This window comes from Meles meles, chromosome 12 (assembly GCF_922984935.1).
Source record: "Meles meles chromosome 12, mMelMel3.1 paternal haplotype, whole genome shotgun sequence".
Taxonomy (NCBI): Eukaryota; Metazoa; Chordata; class Mammalia; order Carnivora; family Mustelidae; genus Meles; species Meles meles.
Window position 1 is genome coordinate 72126274 of NC_060077.1, and position 18593 is coordinate 72144866.

The window sequence follows — 18593 nt, forward strand, 5'->3', positions numbered from 1 at the left end:
TCACCCAGAAAATTCCTAGGGTTTGAGGAGTTCTGTGCCAGGAACCAGGGGCCAAGAGCAAATATATTTCTTACTATATATCACAATAAAAAAGTCCTATTGGTAGTTTTATGGAGAAAGACTGTCATTCGTACCTCATTTTAGATACTAGCCCTTCCTGAGGATGGTTACTCTATTGTCTTAGTCCATTCCAGGTGCTATAACAGAATACCAGAAACCCAGTGGCTTATAAACAGCAAAACTCCCAGTTCTGGGGGCAGGGGGAGTCCAAGATCAAGGTGCTGACAGATTTGGTATCCAGTGAGGGTCTACTTCCTGGCTCACGGATATCTTCTCACTGTGCCCTCACATGACAGAAGGAGTGAAGGGAGTTCTGTGGTGGGGTCTCTTTTTCCAAGGCAGAAACCCCATTCCTGAGGGCACCACCCTCCTGACGTCATCACTTACCCAAGGCTCCACCTCCAAACACCCACAGGTTGGGGATTAGGTTTCAACAGATGCATGGGGGCAATATAATACACAGTATTCTGCCTACAGAAACAATATTTCAAAAACATCATATTGTAAATACCCTAAGCCAGGTGGCACGGCATTTTCCTGCTCAATGCAGCAACTCCCCTCCCACTGTATCCTCCAGGATCACTGAAGACATCAGCTCCTCTGGCAGAGATACCCCGGTACAGCTGATGGGTATCTACTCATAGGCAGTAGGGGAAATGCTGGTACATTTTCTCCACTTGAAGAAAAGAAGTCTTAAAGCTACCTGATGACCTTCCCAGCCCCTGGGCTCTATGTGGCTATTTTCTTCTTACCCTAACTAGGCCAGCTGTTTCTTTGGGAAATGTTTCTTCTGTGGGGATAAAAATAAGGAATAAACTGTTTCCCAATAACAGCATCCATAGAAGAACCCCATGTGATTCTGATGTGAGGGTGTCTAGATAAAATATCCCAGTTCCTATTCATTCCGCTGGCATTGTGCGGTAATGGACTCTGATATTAAAATGCATATTTCACACCCTCGTCCCACAATTTGGAGGACAGCCATTCACTATGCATGAGCCATTCACTCATGCTCATCACACGGAGAAAATTACATTTTCCCAGTTGCCAAATGGAAGAGATAAATTATCTCACGTGGACAACCACATTGCTCCCAAGAGCAGTTTCACAGACCCAAGACACTGATCTAAAACACCCAGGAGGGAGACTAGGAGTTCTGCTGGCATTGTCCTGAGTCAGTCTCCTTATTCAGACCCACCAGACTCTCAGCCTAGTGGGCTTAATGTGGTGGGACGTTTGCCTCTCTAGCTTTTTTGGACAAAATGAGAATCCTTGGGGCTTCTTATTCCTCCTTCCTAGAAAAGATGTTATAAAAATGAATAAATTAACAGATTATTTCATATTTATGCATACCCACTGACTTGATAATACTTATTTGTAATGAAAATTAAAGAAGCAAATGTTAAAATGTTCTCTTTGGGAAACGTACACAGGAAAGTTACCACAGATGTACACACATTTGCTTGTTACAGACTCTCTCCTTATCCTTACCTATTCTTTTAGGTTAATGAAGGTCCAGATAACTGCCCTCTTTAAATCGGTAAGTAACCTTAACGTATTACCTGCATACATGTGATTAATAGCATTTCTATCTACCTAATAATTAGAGCTAGTAGTTATCACCCTGCATATGGCCATCACTGTTCTACCCACTTGATGCATTTTCTGATATGATCCCACAATTAAAAATCTTTGTGTTTTGCCCACGTTATAATTAGCAGTTACATAAATCAACCGTTAATGCTTTCAACAGTTACTGGGCACCTCTTACATACCTGGAATTGCCCTAGGCCCTGGAAGCAGAAAAGGAGAGGTGAAGAAGAAATAACCATAGGATACAGCGGACCCTATGAAGTGTCAAAGTACTATTCTTGTTCGGAAGGCTTTGGGAGTTGGGAGAAGGGAGGGCTCTTGGGCCGCTAAAGCCGCTAGTGACCTCATTATACACTATTTAGGTTATCATATTTTTTTTCTCTGCTTAGAAAAGTGTCTCCTCAGCCATTCCACTGGGGCGAAACGCATTAAGAGACACACCTTATCGGTATGGACCCCTTTGGATTCGCTGGAAGGCGGCACCTGAACACTGGTTATTACCAGCGTTATGTCTAGTGGCCTCTCCTTTCCTTTTCTCTGGCTTCCAAAGCCCGGTCCCTTCTGTTCCCTTTATCCCGGCCCTGCAAGTGAGCACAGATCCACAGCCCAGGCGACCTGCTCTGAATCCAGGGCAGGCTCTGGACCCGTGCACGTGCACCCCGCGACCCCTCGACTCTCCGCCCGGTTCCTTCTCCCGCCCATCCGGGTCTCCCTTGGCCCGGCGACGGCGGGCGACCGTACGGCTCCAAACCGGCCACCCGGTCGCCGCAGGCTCGGTCTCCCCTCGCGCCCCCGCCCCTGGCCGCTGCAGAGGCGCCGGGCTGACCAGGCTGGGAGGCCCGGTTTCGACCGGGGCTCGGGAGGACCCGGCTTCCCGCCGCCCCATGCCGCCCGGACAGAGCCCGACGGGTGCCCTTCCCCGGGCAAAAGTGAGGACGGGCTTCTAAGGTGATGGAGGACTCCTGAGGACGTGCGCCCGGGCGGCAAGGCCAGACTACCCCGGGACGGCGGCTCGACTCAGAAAACGCGGGCGCCGGGCTCCTCAGGTGCGGCTGCCTCCGCTGGGGGCTGCGTGGGAGAGGGGCCGTGCGCCTCGCGAGCGCCCGGCCGGGAGGCTGGGGAGGCGGGAGCCCGGCGCGCGAGGGAGGCGACCGCCCCTGGCGGCCCAGGCCAGGCTCCCCCGCGCCCGCCGCCGCAGCAGGTGGGGGCCCGGCGGCCCGGGGGCGGGGCCCGGCTCGGGGCGGAGCCGCGGCGGCGGCGGCGGCGGCGAGCGCGGGGCGGTGCGGGCGGGGGCCAGAGCGGAGCCGGAGCCCGAGCCGGAGCGGGAGCCGGAGCCGCGGGCCGGGCTGTCCGTGCGCCCGCGGGAGCTCGCAACGCGCCGGGGCTAGGACCCGCCTGGCCGAGCGCGCCGGCGCCGCGACCGCAGACAAAGGCGCCGCTCGCGCCCGGGCCGCCGCGCTCTCGGGCTCTGCTTTGGGTAAGTGGCTCCCCCTCCGCTTTCTTTCTTCCTCTGCCGCCTGCCCCTCTCGGAGTTCAGCGGGCTCCGGAGCAGCCGGGCGAAAGGAAGAAATGCTACTTCCCCGTTCTCCCGGGTCCCCCACCTCACCTTAAAAAAAAAATCCGAACGGAAAACCTGGCAAATACCAAACTAGCGAGTTTCCGCGCGGGGGTGTCTCCCGCGAGACGGACGCGGCCGCCCCCTAACACCCCTTCCTCGGCCAGCCGCGCGGTGAGGCTGTCGCTGGATCTGTGGTCCTGACGGGAAGGTGGCCGCTGGGCATCCCCAGGGGGTGTGTAGGGGAGGAGGCTTTAGGGACCCGACGCCGTGGAGGAGACCCCACCCCCGCAGGCTGTTCGGTGCGTCTGGGGGCGCTGAGGGGCGGTTCGCACTGCGAGTTCAAATTCGGATCTCGGTTGTGGGGTCTGCCCCAGTTCCCTAGCATCTTTCCCTCCAGCCTCCTTCGCGCTTCATTCAGGGTTAATACAGCTTCCCCCCCCCCCCCGACCGAGGCACCCAGTCTGCCCTCCCGCTGCCCCAGGGCTGGGGCTCCGGGCGCCCGAGTGGGCGGGGAGGGAGCCCCGTTGCTCTCCCCGGCTCTGCAATCCCGAGCCTGAACCGGCTGCGGAGGGAAGGCGGCTTCCAGCCGCGGATCGGGTTTGACCACGCAGCCCGGTCCCGGGCCGGCTTCCCCAGCCTGTTCCCGGCTGCTCTCCATCGGCGAAGCAAACGGAAGCCTCGCTGGCGTTTGCTTTTGTTCTGCCCGAAACTCTCCGGAATCCGAGGAGTAGCCGGAGTGGGCGGATACCCCCGGGAGGAGGCCGTGGCGGGAGCTCCAGGTGCAGCCCCGAAGTGATATTTGGAGGCTGCGGCCGTTTCGCGCGCCTGGGTGGGGACTGGGTCGCGATCGCTCATCAATGCCCGGCAGCGGGCGGTGGGTCCGTGGCTCTGGAAAAAGCGCGCGGAGCGCCGCGACCGCGCACTGTCACGCGCCTCTCTGGCTCTCTCGAAAGCGCTACCTCCAGACGCGCATTTCCATTCATGGATCTCTGCCTGGGATTTGACTGATGTCACCTCTGCCCGGGTTCTCTGAGCGAGCGTCTACTACTGTTAGATTTAATAGCCACTCACGGGGGGCCTACCTTGGGCAAGGCAGAAGTCCTACGATCGTCTTAATTTAAAAGATATATTGAGCATCTACTACGTACAAAGTAGATGTGTGACAAACTTTTCAATTTAGCAGGTATTTATTGAGTGTTTACTGTATTCAAGGTAGTTGTGCTGTGACCTTATTTTAATAGATATTTACTGAGCACCTTCTGTGTACAAAGGTTTTTTTGTTACCTCGTGTGTGTGTGTGTGTGTGTGTGTGTGTGTGTGTGTGTGTTGCTGAAAGATTTTCCAGCCTACTTTTGGGGGGCATTTGGAAATAAGGGAGAGAGAATGTGTCCTTGGACCCTTGAGTCTTCTGTTCCTGTAGTAAATTGCATTTTAACCTTTCTGGACTGCTTGTCATGTGGTGTGGGAGGAGCTGGTGTTCTGCCCTCCAGGTGGAGGGGTCAGGGGGAACAAGGCAGAATAATGAAAAGACCCGCTCAGGGACCCCTTTCCAATTCACTTTTCTTACACTGAAAAAGACCAAAAGAAAAATGAAAAAAAGGCAGTTCTTTGGGGCAAAGCACCCTGCTAGTTAATGTGGTGAATTAAAGGTTAATAGGGCAAAGCCTTGACACTCAAAGGGATAAGAATCTGCGGTGCTGACAGAAAGACAGACAAAAGGCCAATCAGCTAAACCATGAACAGGGTGGGGGGAGGCACGAAGATAGCGAAGATAGGGTCTGTGTGGACCTTCCTGCCCCTAGTTTCAAACTGGTCACAGCAGGTGGGGTGAGCCTATCTTTAAAATCCCATCATTTGGGGGGCTGGGGACTCAGCGGGAGAATCAGATAGTCCTTCCTCTGAGAGATTTGATGACTCCTATTACTCTGATCCTTTTGGGATCCAGAGACACAATGGAATATTCAAACTTGCAAGCAACCTGCAGGTCATTAGTCTATTAGCAAATATTTGAGCACTTACGTTTAATATAGGCTGCTATCAGGGAAGTAGACCCTAAGATGTATTCTGTCCTAAAGGACCTAACAGAGTTCTTGAGATCAACATGTAAATTGACTGTTTGCATAGCAAACTTGAAAAAAGCCAGGAGTATATTCCTCCTAGAATTTGGCAAAGAAAATCTTGCACTCATGAAATGGTGTCTTTCTATATGTCTAGTATGTTCATCTTCTTATCTTGGCCTCCAGTAATTCCTGGTAACTGCTTCATCCCAACTTTTTGGTACAATGATCTTTTTCTTCTCAGACTATCTCCAGCTTCCCTCTTAAATTCTTTCTAAACGACATTGTCTTATTTTTTGTTATGAACTTGAAAGCCCCCTCAAATCCTTTCTGGAATTAGGCCCATTATAAAAGATACATAGGAAATATGTTGTAAACTTTCAGTGCATGGCATGGAGGCCCTATACTTCAGAGCAGAGGAAGAACCCACAGAGGGTGAAGTCAGGAATGTACAGAGATAACATGAACTGGCCTTGCGACATGGACTAGGACTCATATGGGCAGAGAAGACTTCCAACCAAGGCTTCCTCCCAAATTGAGAAAAATTGTGTAAGCAAAGGTGTGAAGGAAAACCAACGAAGAATTTGATAGCTCTTCCTCTAGAATAGTTTCATTCATTCACAGAGTTGCTGCCTGAGCATTTTACTGTGTCCATGACTTCGCTAGGGTTCAGGAATCCAGAGCTCGGCACAGTTTGGGGTTCACTGTGCTCCCAGCGCTGGTGAGGACCTTTGTCTGCTGTTTGCTGCAGGGACTGCACTGCATCCCTGCCATTCTTTCAAGCATTCCTGGAGTTTTTTCACCTGAGCTGAACTTGATTGTAATCTTCTTCAAGGCTAAGAATGTGACTTTTTTTTCCTCTCTGCATCCCCACCTCCCTGCAGGCTCAGGCATGGTCTGTAGATGACATTTCTCTCCAAAGGCTGTATTGCCCATTTCTTTACCCTTTCCCTCCCTGTCCTCTCTTCCTCCGCGTGCACCCCTTTGAGCTGCTCAGAGCCTTTCACTGTATGAAAACTACAGGGGAACTACAGGGGAAAAACAATCTGTCATCAGTCACTTTCCCTTGAATATGAATGTAGGTCACTGTTCATTTTTCTGGGGGTCTTTGCACTTTAAACCTCATTATGGAATGAAAGGTTTTGTCCACCATGAGAAGATTTCAAGCCCAGACAAGTGGGTGCTGGAGGGAATGGGGTCCTGGTGCTCCTGGAATCACACCACCACCTCCTCATGCAGCCACTCTTGGCCAGGTGGGTCCTCGAAGTCCTGAGAGTCTAGAGCTTTTTACCTGAGTGTGGTGACTGAAGTCATAGCAGCTCCGCCTGAGCTACCTGTCCACCCGACCTGCACTTGCTCTGGTGTTTAAAGGTTAATCGTTTTCCAGACAGAATCTTTGCTTCTCTACCCGTCTACACATGCTCCTTATTATAAGGCAGGATTTTCAACCTGAGCGCTGCTGATGTTGTGGGCTGAGTACTACTTTGTCATGGGGGCGGTCCTGTGTGTTGTAGGGTGTTTGTCACGATCCCTGGCCTCTACCCAGTCCGTGCCAGTAGTGTCCCCGTCCCCCCCACTCCCCCCCCCCCCCCACCGCCCCAAGTCATGACAATCCGAAATGTCTCCAGTTGTTGCCAGATGTCCGCTGGGGAACAAAATCACCCCTGACTGAGACCCACTGTTTTAAGGGGTATTGGTGAATATGTACCATTCTCTATACCTTCTTACTTTTCTGGGAGAGGCCTTATTTAACATAACTTGGTTCCTTTCAATAATGGCGACTTAGGAAAAAAAATAATGGGGACTTAGTAAATGTGAAATTAACTGTGGAACTTCGCATATGAATCATTTCAGAAATCAGCAAAGCATCCTTTGTCTTCTCACATAGTCTAATCTGCTCCTGGTGTCAAGTCAGTCTTGTGAGGCAAAAAAAAAAAAAAAAATAAAAAACCCTCAAATTCTTCCCCCAGCATGTGGCTGATTAACATACCAGACCTGTGGGCCACAGAGCCGGCCACCACTGGCAGCCACCATTGCCCACAGGGTCATCCTGGCTGCTGCTTGGGCAGTGACTGGTGGGCAGCAGTGGGGAGGGAAGTGGGGAGAGGATCTAGTTCTGGTGGGACAGGATGCTTATATAATTGAGGGGTCCTCTTTAAGCCAAGGACGGAATGACCAGGTGAAACTGTTGCTAGAGCATTGGAAGGATTCTGCGAGAGGGATTTCCGTTTCATTAGCTTCGAGTAAAACTACCTCTGGGAAAGAGGAGAGGAGTGACCGGACAGCTGTGGCTGTAAGAACAGGAAAGTAGAGACTTTCTTCTATCCATCGACCGGCAAGAGCTAAGAGAAGCTTCTCCAAGACTTGACTTAGCGCGGATCAAGCTAGAATTGTTAAGTGCAGGGTGGCCTGAACTTCTGTTACTGTCTGTTCTCGGAAAGAAACTCTCATAGCTTCAGCAACTCCAGGTCAGCACCCACAGTACGTTTGTGGGGCAAGGTTAGTTCAAGTTTAGCAGGAGGCTGTGTGAGTTCCTCTAGTGGATAGAAGTACCTTAACACACATTGTAAGCGAGGTTGGCCCAGTGCCCAAGTTATTGATTCAGAAAGTGAATGAAACTCTTTTTCAGCATATTATAATGGTATGGGGAAATTTTACAGTAAGACTTCATTGATTCATATCTATTATATTCATACTTCTATACCCAAGACTGGAATGAGACTTCTTGTATTGCAACAGGCTAGATAGGAAATGCCTTTTGGGGGCATGGGTAGGCAAATATTTAAAGTATTTGAAAACTTAAGATAATAAAACAAACTAGAAAAAAATCTCTATATTTCAGACTTTTCATTCATTCTGTCGTTTTCCTTAATCTAAATCAGCCTACCTTCAGTGAGGAAGAGAAAGTGCTATGATTATTGGTTTAGTATTTAAATGTGACTGACTGTATGTAAAAATGAACTGTCAATAAGTCAATGTCTAGATTTAACAAAAATAAAAAGACTCTCTATGAGAAGATTTATTATAGGAGGGATTTTAAAAAAATAGCTAGTTTTCCATTTGTGTTTAAATGGATTTGATTTCTATATAGAGTTTTTTTTTGTTTTTTTTTTTTTTTAAAGATTTTATTTATTTATTTGACAGAGAGAGATCACAAGTAGACAGAGAGGCAGGCAGAGAGAGAGAGAGGGAAGCAGGCTCCCTGCTGAGCAGAGAGCCCGATGCGGGACTCGATCCCAGGACCCTGAGATCATGACCTGAGCCGAAGGCAGTGGCTTAACCCACTGAGCCACCCAGGCGCCCCTAGAGTTTTTTTTTTAAGATTTTATTTATTTATTTGACAGAGAGAGATCACAAGTAGACAGAGAAGCAGGCAGAGAGAGAGGAAGCAGGCTCCCTGCTGAGCAGAGAGCCCGATGCGGGGCTCGATCCCAGGACCCTGGGATCATGACCTGAGCCGAAGGCAGAGTCTTTATTTAACCCACTAAGCCACCCAGGCGCCCCATATATAGAGTTTTTTAAGAGTCAAGATCTGTTTGGAGATTTTGGGTCAAATCTGCATGCAAGCACAGAGATTATAACCTGCAAGGGATTTGGGGGATCAGTGAGCATCTCTCTTTGGCCAGTTTTATAAATGGGGAAACTGAGGCTGAGAAGTTAGGTGGCTTGCCAGGGTTACACAGAGGTTAGTGCCAATGCTGGGCGAAGGGTCAGGAGTTTGTCCCATCCCCTTTGGCATTTGTTGTCACTGGAATATTGTTCTGACTTCCTGGTTGCTAGAACATATTAGTGGAGGGAGGTCCAGGCAGGAGAAGAGTTTCTAGGTCATCGAATCCTGGTAGCACTAACCTTTAATTCACACTGATTACACCTGTGCCAAAGGTGTGTGTGCGTATGAATAGTATTGTAAAGAACCAGGAAAAAACGGAAAGAGTTGGATTAGTGGAATGAGATTATTTTACAGAACTTCTTATACATAGAGTGGTGAGTATGGTTAATAACACTGGATTGTATATTTGAAAGTTGTCAAGGGAGTAGATCTTCAAAGTTCTCATCACAAGAAAAAAATATTGTAACTATGTGTGGTGGTGGATGTTAACTAGATTTATTATATTTCACAATATATACAGTTTCAAAATATATACAGATTTTGAATCATTACATTGTATACCTGAAACTAATACAATGTTTTATGTCAATTAGATCTCAGAATTTTTTTAAATAAAAAGAACTTCCTTTAATGCTCTTTGATACTATCTTTACAGTAAGTAATTAGAACAAAAACATTTATTTCCCTATTTAGAGAAGTACTACATGTGCATTATGGGAAGTAGCAAAAAAAGTTTTTAAGTCCTACCATGATCCTTTGACCCAATCATATTTTGCTGTTTTAGTGTTTTTTTTTCCTCAGCTCAGTTTTTAAACACACTTGAGATCATACTGTACATATAATTGTAATTCATACATTTTTTCAGTTAATATTATAACAATTTCTGTATTTTTACAGACTCTTTGTAAACATGACTTTTCTTTTTCCCAAAGATTTTTTTATTTGTTTATTGACAGACAGAAATCATAAGTAGGCAGAGAGGCAGGCAGAGAGAGAGAGGGGGATGCAAGCTCCCTACTGAGCAGAGAGCCTGATGTGGGGTTCAATCTCAGAACATGGGATCATGACCTGAGCTGAAGGCAGAGGTTTTAACTGACTGAGCCACCCAGGAGCCCCCGTAAACATGACTTTTAATGGCTACACAATTCAACACTCTGGAAGCCTGTTAATTGCAGTATTTTGTTGTTAGTGAACGTTGTTTTCTCCCAGTTTCTCACTGCTGTATTATTGCAATGAACAACTTCGTGTTCATACTTTTTCTATAATTTGGATTGTTTTCTTGGTATACATTTACAGGTAGTGAAATTACTCAACCAGGAGTGGAAATGTACCATGCTAACCAATTGCGTTCCAAAAATGGAAATGATTTTACCAAATCATTGATAGCATAGGGTATTTTATTTTATTTTTAAAGATTAATTTATTTATTTGAGAGAGAGAACAAGAGAGTGGGAGAATGCAAGCACAGAGGGGAGGGGCAGAGAGAGTCCCAAGCGACTCCATGCTCGGTGTCACACCCCACCTGAGGCTCCATCCTGAGACCACGACCTAGATGAAACCAAGAGTCAGACACTTAACTGACCGTGCCTCCCAGGTGCCCATAGGGCATTTTATTTCTAAAAAATTATAATTTGGTAAGTGGAAAATATGCCACTATTGCTTTCATTTGCATTTTGGTTACCAATATGGCTAAACATTTCTCAATAGGATTGTTACCTGTTTGTATCTTTTGTTATCTTTTTTTCTATTCGGGGTTAGTGGCTTAAAAAATTGATCTGCACGTATAAAATCCATTTTTTAAAAAGGAAAGACAGGAATGCCTGGGTGGATCAGTTGGTTAGATGACTGCCTTCGGCTCAGGTCATGATCCTGGAGTCCCGGGATTGAGTCCCACATCGGGCTCCCTGCTCGGCAGGGAGTCTGCTTCTCTCCCTGACCCTCTCACTTCTCATGCTCTCTCTCTCTCTCTCTCAAATAAATAAATAAATAAATAAAATCTTTTAAAAAAGAAAAAAAAAAAGGAAAGACAATAAACTTCTGATCTGGGTATTCTATGAAGAATTCTGTCCTACCCTAATGTTCCCCAGTTCCAACATACCAGGTGCTGTGTTTTAGGCTAAATTCTCTTTGTTCTTTTTTTTTTTTTTTTTTTTTTTTAAGATTTTTATTTATTTGACAGAGAGAAATCACAGAGAGGCAGGCAGAGAGAGAGGAAGGGAAGCAGGCTCTCCGCTGAGCAGAGAGCCCGACGCGGGACTCGATCCCAGGACCCTGAGACCATGACCCGAGCCGAAGGCAGCGGCCCAACCCACTGATAGTGGTGGAGCTGCATCTTTGGTTCCTAAAACAAAGTTGGGTGGACAGGTTGCTTGATCCCCTTGGTATCAACCGGCATATAGTGAGCACTTACTTAGTGCTTAGTACTTAGTACGTCACAGGTGTTAATTCTCAATCGTTCACAGCTTGTGAAGTGTTTTACCATATCCGTTCATGTATGAGGAGAGTGAAGCACTGAAAGGTAAAATAACCATAGTCGCCTGTTCTTTCAGAAGAGTTCTGATCACCAATTCCAATGTAGGGGGCCGTTCTTCCCACGCATTGAGACAAATCTTGGACACCAGCTGATTGTCCTGCAATTCAACTCAATTCCTAGTCTTATCTACTGGAGAGCATGAAATCCCACTGGTTATGGGCTCCAGCTCACAAGAGTACCCTCCACCTCAGAAGCCAGTTGCAAGCTTGTCATCCCTGCTCCTGACGGACTGGCCGTAAATCAGGGGTTCCCACTTCCTACTCCGTGGGTTCAGTGAATTTGTTAAAGTGGTTCAGAACTCAGGAGACCTGATGACTCATTAGATTACTGGTTTATTACAAAGGATATTCAAGAGTATGAATCAACAGCATGATGAAGAGATACATAGGGTGAGGTCCCAAACAAAGGAGTTTCTGCCACATGGAGTTTGGGGCCAGGCACAGTGGTATGTGAAAGCATTCAGGTTCCCCAAACAGGAGCTCTCTGAACCCCTTCCTTTTGGTTTGTTATGGAGGTTGCTTCACAGAGGCATGATTGATTAAATCACTGGCCTTTAGTGACTGATTCAACCTCTGGTTCCTCTCCCCTCCTTGGAAGTCAGGGAGTAGGGCTGAAAGTTCCATTGCTCTCTCTTCATGATTAGTTCCCCTGGCAACCAGGCCCTTTCCTTAGGTACTTTCCAAGAGTCACCTGATTAACGTAAATCCAGTTGTGGTAAGGAGTGGGACTTTTTATGAATAACAAGCTACTCATTTCACTTTTTTGGCTCTGGAGTGATTTCACGATCTGAGGATAAAGACCAAATATTATGACAAAAGTTGTTCCCATTGCTCTTCTTGCTCAGGAGATTTCCTAGGTTTGGGTGCTGTGATCCAGGAACTATGGACGTGAATAGGTTTTGGTCATCTGAATGGCCAAATACATATTTCTCATAAATCACAGCATTGCAACTTTTAACCAGGATTATACTATCTCGGGGTCTTCAGTGAGGTGACCTGCCTCAGTGGTGTAACTGCTCTTTGAAGGAGCTGAGCTTAGGGTTATTAGCAACTTCCTCGGAATTCTCTTGCCTATTTCTGGGAGAACTTTGTTTTGTAAGGTCATTTTACTATCTTAAATTTCCTTACTATAACTTCTTTGTCTCTTACCCTCTTTTCCATATTTTCCATCCTTTTTATATCTCCTAGTGACATTCTGATAGTTCTTCTAACCTGTCTTCTAAATCACACTGTGTCTCTTCAGCTGTATCTAATCTGCAGATAAAGCCATCTGTGACACTCTTAATTTTAGTAACTGAATTTCAATTCTAAAATTTCTAGTTCTTTTTCAAGTCTTTACTGTTACTTTTATGTAGTTCCTGTTTCCTTGTTTTGAAGTGTTTAAGCCCAACTTATACCTCCATGACCATAGTAAGTATTGTTGTTTTACATTCTGTGTGTTATAATTTTTCCATCTGGAATACTTATGCGTCTGTTCTTTCTGTTGTTTGTTCTGATTATCATGCTGGTTCATATTTGTGTTATATCTCCCTGTGTGCCTGATTATCTTTGAATGTGTGCTAGATATTGTTTTGAAAAAATATTTGCATAAATATCATCTCATCAATTTTAAGATGTACTTCCCCCCCACCCCCAACACTTTAATCAAGTGGTTTACACTTGATGGGGTCTTATATTTATAGTTGGTACCTAAAGTAGCTACCTAACATTTTTTCTTTTTCTTTTTCACTGGCACCTAAAATAGTAGTGCAGTCATATAATTAGTGATATTTAAGATCGATGAAATGCAATAATTTGAGGCTCTGAGTGATCCTGGTTAAAAATGACAGGAGTTTTAGAGATGATTTTAAATAGCTTCTTCAGGATTTTTGGGGTACCAGGAATCCTGGATCAGTTTGAGGACTCAAGATTTTTTTAGGTCACTCATATGTCTGAAGTCAGACCAGTTTATTGTTTGTTTCCTCTCACTCCTAGGGTCCTAACCGAAAGTGTGAAGTGGTTTACCAGGCCTGTTGCCTAGGGATATCCTGGCCCCCCGACTGTGAGGCCGCCGGAAGTGCTGCTCGGCTCCTAACTTCCTCTTTTGGATTCACGGTCCATCTGACCCGGTGAAAGTAGCCCCTCATATCCAGGCCCCCATCTCTGGACCTCCTTCTCCCAGATCTTAAGTCTGAAGTCCCTCCTCATCTTGTTAGCTTTAGGAAAAATTTTTAAAAATATTTCCTGTAGGTTTCTTTGTTATGTTCATAGGGAAGTTTGGTTCAAATTACCCAGTTCACTGCAGCTGGAGGAGGTAGAAGTGAGTCTGATCTAGCTTAGAGACTGACAGGAGAGGAGCACAAAGCACCTGCTGCTCTTGGCCTGCCTATGCCCAGGGAACTTTCTCCACCACTCCCAATATGTCATCCTGGTCTTAGCTGGAAAGCTGAGGTTGGGATGAATACATTCCTGCAAACCGCATCCAGCTAAACGTAGATCTGTTTCCCTACATAGAAGAGACCAATCCCTTAGGCTTTTCCTAATAAGGCAGGTAAGCTGGCAGAGAAAGCAGTTGCCGGAGTGGCATCTGGAGCCCCATCAGTCACCTGTCTCCATCTGGTTTCTGCCTTCTCGTCCACAGCGGCCTGCAGAAAGATGAGAATTTAGGACCAAGGGACATGATAAGGGAAGAAGATGCTTTCTATTCTGGCAACCATTAAGAAGGAAAACGAGTAGACTGTATTTTAGCTAGGTAACATTTCTTCCATTCGACCTGGTCCCCAGCATTTCTAGATGGAAAGCAGAATATTTCACCCATGGCCAAGTCTAGTCCTTGTAGAGACTGAACTATTTGTGTCCCGGCTCAGGAGTCAGGGTGGCCTTTCCAGGGGACTCTTGTTGAATCTTATGTTTCCAAAGAAGCTTACGTAATCCTTCCTGGCTTTCAGAAGTCACATGCTTATCCATGTGTTCTCAGGATCACCAGCCAAATATATTTTCCCCCTACTTTGCTCCAACTCTCATAGATGTTTTTCCCCAACCTTCCTGAAGCCAGAGAATTTTACAGTGAAAAAAATACATTTTCTGAGTTCGAAAAGGTTGGGCATAGAGGCACAGAATGGCGGGTAGCCCCTCTCCGCCACCCTCCTCCGCTTACCTTAGCAGAGCATCCATTACCTTTTTTTGAGGGAGGCTCTAATTTTTATTTTGGGGTCCCTTGCTCCCTGGGAACCTCAGAGCTGTCCTCTCAGAAAATTGCTATCAGCCCAGGAAAGCACGGTCTGCTCTCACTCTTCAGGTGTGTAGCATTTGGGTAAAGCAAGGAAGGTCTGGCCAGTAGGGGTCTGCCTCTCTAGAAGGGGCTTGTTTTGTGGGAGGGTATCTCCACCAACTTTTTGGAGATCACGGAGATTTTTTTTTTATATCCCCTGATGATTTATCCAGCTTATTTTTATTTTACTCTTACAGCATTTCACACCCAGGAAAGAGTATATGTGTGTGTGTGTGTATGTATGTGTAACTTGGTCCACTCTTAGCTAGAAATAGAAATCCTCCAATTGGGCTTTAATAACTGTCCTTTAAGGAACGAAGCTATCATTCCACTGCCAGGTAGTTTTAGATTGTGACTGGGGCCTTTGGAAGAAAGGATAAATGACTTAATTAATTTTGAAGAGGAAAGTTTTCTATTCTCCCAGAAAATGAACCCTTCCATGATTATTTTTAGAGGCAAAATTACTAGAAGGCCCACCAGCCATAAGAATTTATGATGTCTGAAATGTCTTCAGGCTGAGATGAAGTAAATTAATTCCTGCAGTGTGATTCACTTTAGGGACACATCCACATTTCTTTTATTTATCGGTAACGTAGGCTCTTAAAGTTTTTTCTAAAGAGGTATAGTTATTTTGAGATCCATCAAGTCTAGGTCTATATTCCTATGGTCAAATTCTCCATTAATTGGAATTTGAGGTTTTTTCCGGCCATTTTGAGACCATTTTGTCTGCTAATAAGAGATAATATGCTACAATTTCAGTAACATATGTGAGAACCATGGGGAGTTCAGACAAAGTTAGCCGAGCGAAGCTCTGTACGTGTCATGCAGACCAGGACGTTGCCTTCTCTATATGGTGGCAATGGCACTTTTTACCAAACATTCAGAACTTTTTAGACGATTCAGAACAATAAAGCGTTACAGCATTTTTAGCAGGAAAAAAAGGGACAAAGGGATTCAGAAATCTGAAATGATTTTATTTGTAAGGAGAATCAGGAAGATAATTGCAGTAAACCTCTTTAGAAGAGGAGGTAAGGGGCACCTGGGTGGCTCAGTGGGTTAAAGCCTCTGCCTTCGGCTCAGGTCATGATTCCAGGGTCCTGGGATCGAGCCCCACATTGGGCTCTCTGCTCCGCAGGGAGCCTGCTTCCTCCTCTCTCTCTGCCTGCCTCTCTGCCTACTTGTGATTTCTCTCTGTCAAATAAATAAAATATTAAAAAAAAAAAAAAAAAAGAAGGGGAGGTAAGACATAGGTAACAATAGAGGAACTATACTGGACTGCTTTGAGCTTTCCAGATTGGAGGAGAGAAAGGAAAAATGTCTTGACCAGTTATTACAGAGTTTTTTTTTTTAAAAAGATTTTATTTATTTATTTGATAGAGAGAGAGAGAGATCACAAGTAGGCAGAGAGGCAGGCAGAGAGAGGTGGGGGTCGGGGAAGCAGGCTCCCTGCTGAGCCTGATGTGGGGCTCGATCCCAGGACCCTGAGATCACGACCTGAGCCGAAGGCAGAGGCTTAACCCACTAAGCCACCCAGGTGCCCCATTACAGAGTTTTAATGCCCATTGTGTGGGACACTGAAGAGGGCTTGAACAACTCACCCATCTGCTGTGTAATAAAGCCAGTGAAATGCGTGCCATCAAAATGACAGAGAGAAATTTAGGATGTACAGAGTAAGGAGAAAGACCATTATTTAACAGTATGAGTGAGTGTATGTGTGGTAAATGGTCTTGGGCATGTCATGGCCTAAATAAGTGTTCATTTTTTCTATACTGTACCATATTCTGGAGCTGAATGGAGAGTAAAGACAAATAAAAAGACTTAGGTCCTTATTAATTTCGTTGGATGAAGGATGACAGGAAGTACACGTCCAATGTGAAGATGCTTTTGGTTTATTAAACTACATCAGTTAAAAGCTCAAAGTCTTGTTTTTAAATTTTTGTGTATGCCTTCATTCTTCAAAAGTTATTCAGTGAATTTGTTAATCCTGAACCCATCCCCCTGCCCCCCTCTTTTTTTTTTTTTTTCTTTTTTGTGAGCTGTCTTTGAAAGTGAACCTGAAATGCATTTATGGAACAAGGGAGGTAAAAAAAAAAAAAAAATCCCTTGACTTCTCTATTCAGTTTATTCAGAAGCATATCTGTAGAACCAAAGGTTTATCGGTCCTTTAACAGCTGACTTTTCTCTTATTTAACCAACAAACAATGCAGTGTTTTGCCCTGCACCCCTGAATCCAGGAATTGGCTCCCATAACATATTAAATAACTTGCTGTGTTCCCCCCTTTCCTATTGTAAGAAATAATAATAGCATTATTATTTAATTATCATCACTAAAAGCAATGTCCAATTTCAGTAATCTAAAACTATATTGCCTAAACTGAGATTATTTGAAATGAGATCTTTCCTCTCCAGTAATAGATACCTGGAAAAGAAGGTGTCTAGCTCTAGATAGACGGGGCAGATACAGGACCGTGTACACGTACAGTGATGATTGTGTGCTACGTGCAAGCTTTTTTCTGGAAGGACACAGAAGCCATTGTTCGTAGTGGTAAAGCAAGAAGCAACTGGGGATTGAGGAGGTAAGGGAAAGGAGTTTTTATTTTATACCTTCTTATACTGCTTAAAAAATAAGCACATATTTTTATGTGAGAAGTAAATAAGGGGAATTAAGGCGAGGGAAAGGAAAGAAGCCACGGTAGGAGATCCCATCAGCTCTGAATTTTATCTCCAGATGCCTTTCTCAGTTGGAAATTCTGTTTTTTACAGATCACTAGATCAAAATCGTTAGGGACACAGGCTCAAGTAGATCTTCCCTGGCTTTGTGTAGCACTGGTGTCTTCTCTGAGCCTCCCAGTGGCCTGTCCAGGACATTGCGTCCATATTGTATGATACCCACTTGACAGATGGGAAGCCTTGAGCTTGGGGAAGATGGGTGGCTGGTCTTAGGCGACGTTGTGAGTACTTGGGAAGTTTAGAACTAGGAGCCACGTTTATTGTTCCTTTAACCCTAACTTTACTAGAAACTTTTTTTTTTTTTTAACTAGAAACTTTAATAGAAAGAACCGTTCTGTTGCTTCTGGACATTCTTTCCTAAGTGCTCCAAGCTGCCTCCTCTCTGTTTTCATGCCATAACATCTGTTTCCTTCTCTGAAAGCATGGTTAGATGTATAATTGTTTTCCTTGTTAATATTATCAGCATAGGCCATTTCTCTGCTTTCCACAGGCTTGTGGCATCGAGGACATTATGGAGTGTTTATTAGTTAATCTTTGTTTTATGGAATTGGTAACTCAAGGTACTTTCTCCCAAATAATTACCCATTTTTAGGAAAACAAAGTAATAAGCTTAGCCATTTCCAGCAGGCTAATGTCATTGTCCACAAGCAAATGAGAACCACATGATGTTTGAACTGGAAGAAAACCATCCTTGCGAGGACTTATTCTCCTGTTTTGTAAATGAAGAACCTGACAGTCAAGTAACTTGTTCTGGATCACTTAGGGAACTCGAGGTGACATGGGACCCAGAGCCCACTTATCTTAACTTCCAGCCCAGCCCTCCTCCTGATGCAACAGGAATTACAGAGAATAATTCTCTTGGGCATCAGGCATGTAGATGAATGGTCAGTGGTGGAAAAAAAAAAAAAAAAAAGTCACACTAAAACCAGCAACTGTGCAGAGGTAATCTGAAAAAGAAGAGGAGGTGTGTTGAGCTTATTTTTCCAAGTTTTAATGAGTGGTTTTGCAGGCTTACCTCTTTTAAAGCACACTTGCTCTATAAACATCAGTATTTCCAGAAAAGGATTTATAATAGGAATCCTTTAGATGAAACATATCCCAACCATATTTCATTCACCGTAGGGTAAAAATCTCCCTCCCTTGTTGGGCAAATCAAGGCACACAGCATCAAAGTTGTGAAAAGAATTTTTTAAAAAAGATTGT

At 45.2% G+C, this 18593-nt stretch overlaps 1 protein-coding gene across 2 annotated transcripts in view; it reads left to right on the forward strand.

Annotated features, from left to right (window-relative positions):
• Nucleotides 1-2948: 2948 nt before the first annotated feature.
• Nucleotides 2949-18593, forward strand: part of MAPK4 (mitogen-activated protein kinase 4) — a 146095-nt gene continuing 130450 nt past the window's right edge. For both annotated transcript variants that reach the window (XM_046025983.1, XM_046025982.1), the window contains exon 1: nt 2949-3130. The gene's annotated coding sequence lies outside the window, so the exon portion shown is untranslated. The remainder of the gene's footprint in view (nt 3131-18593) is intronic.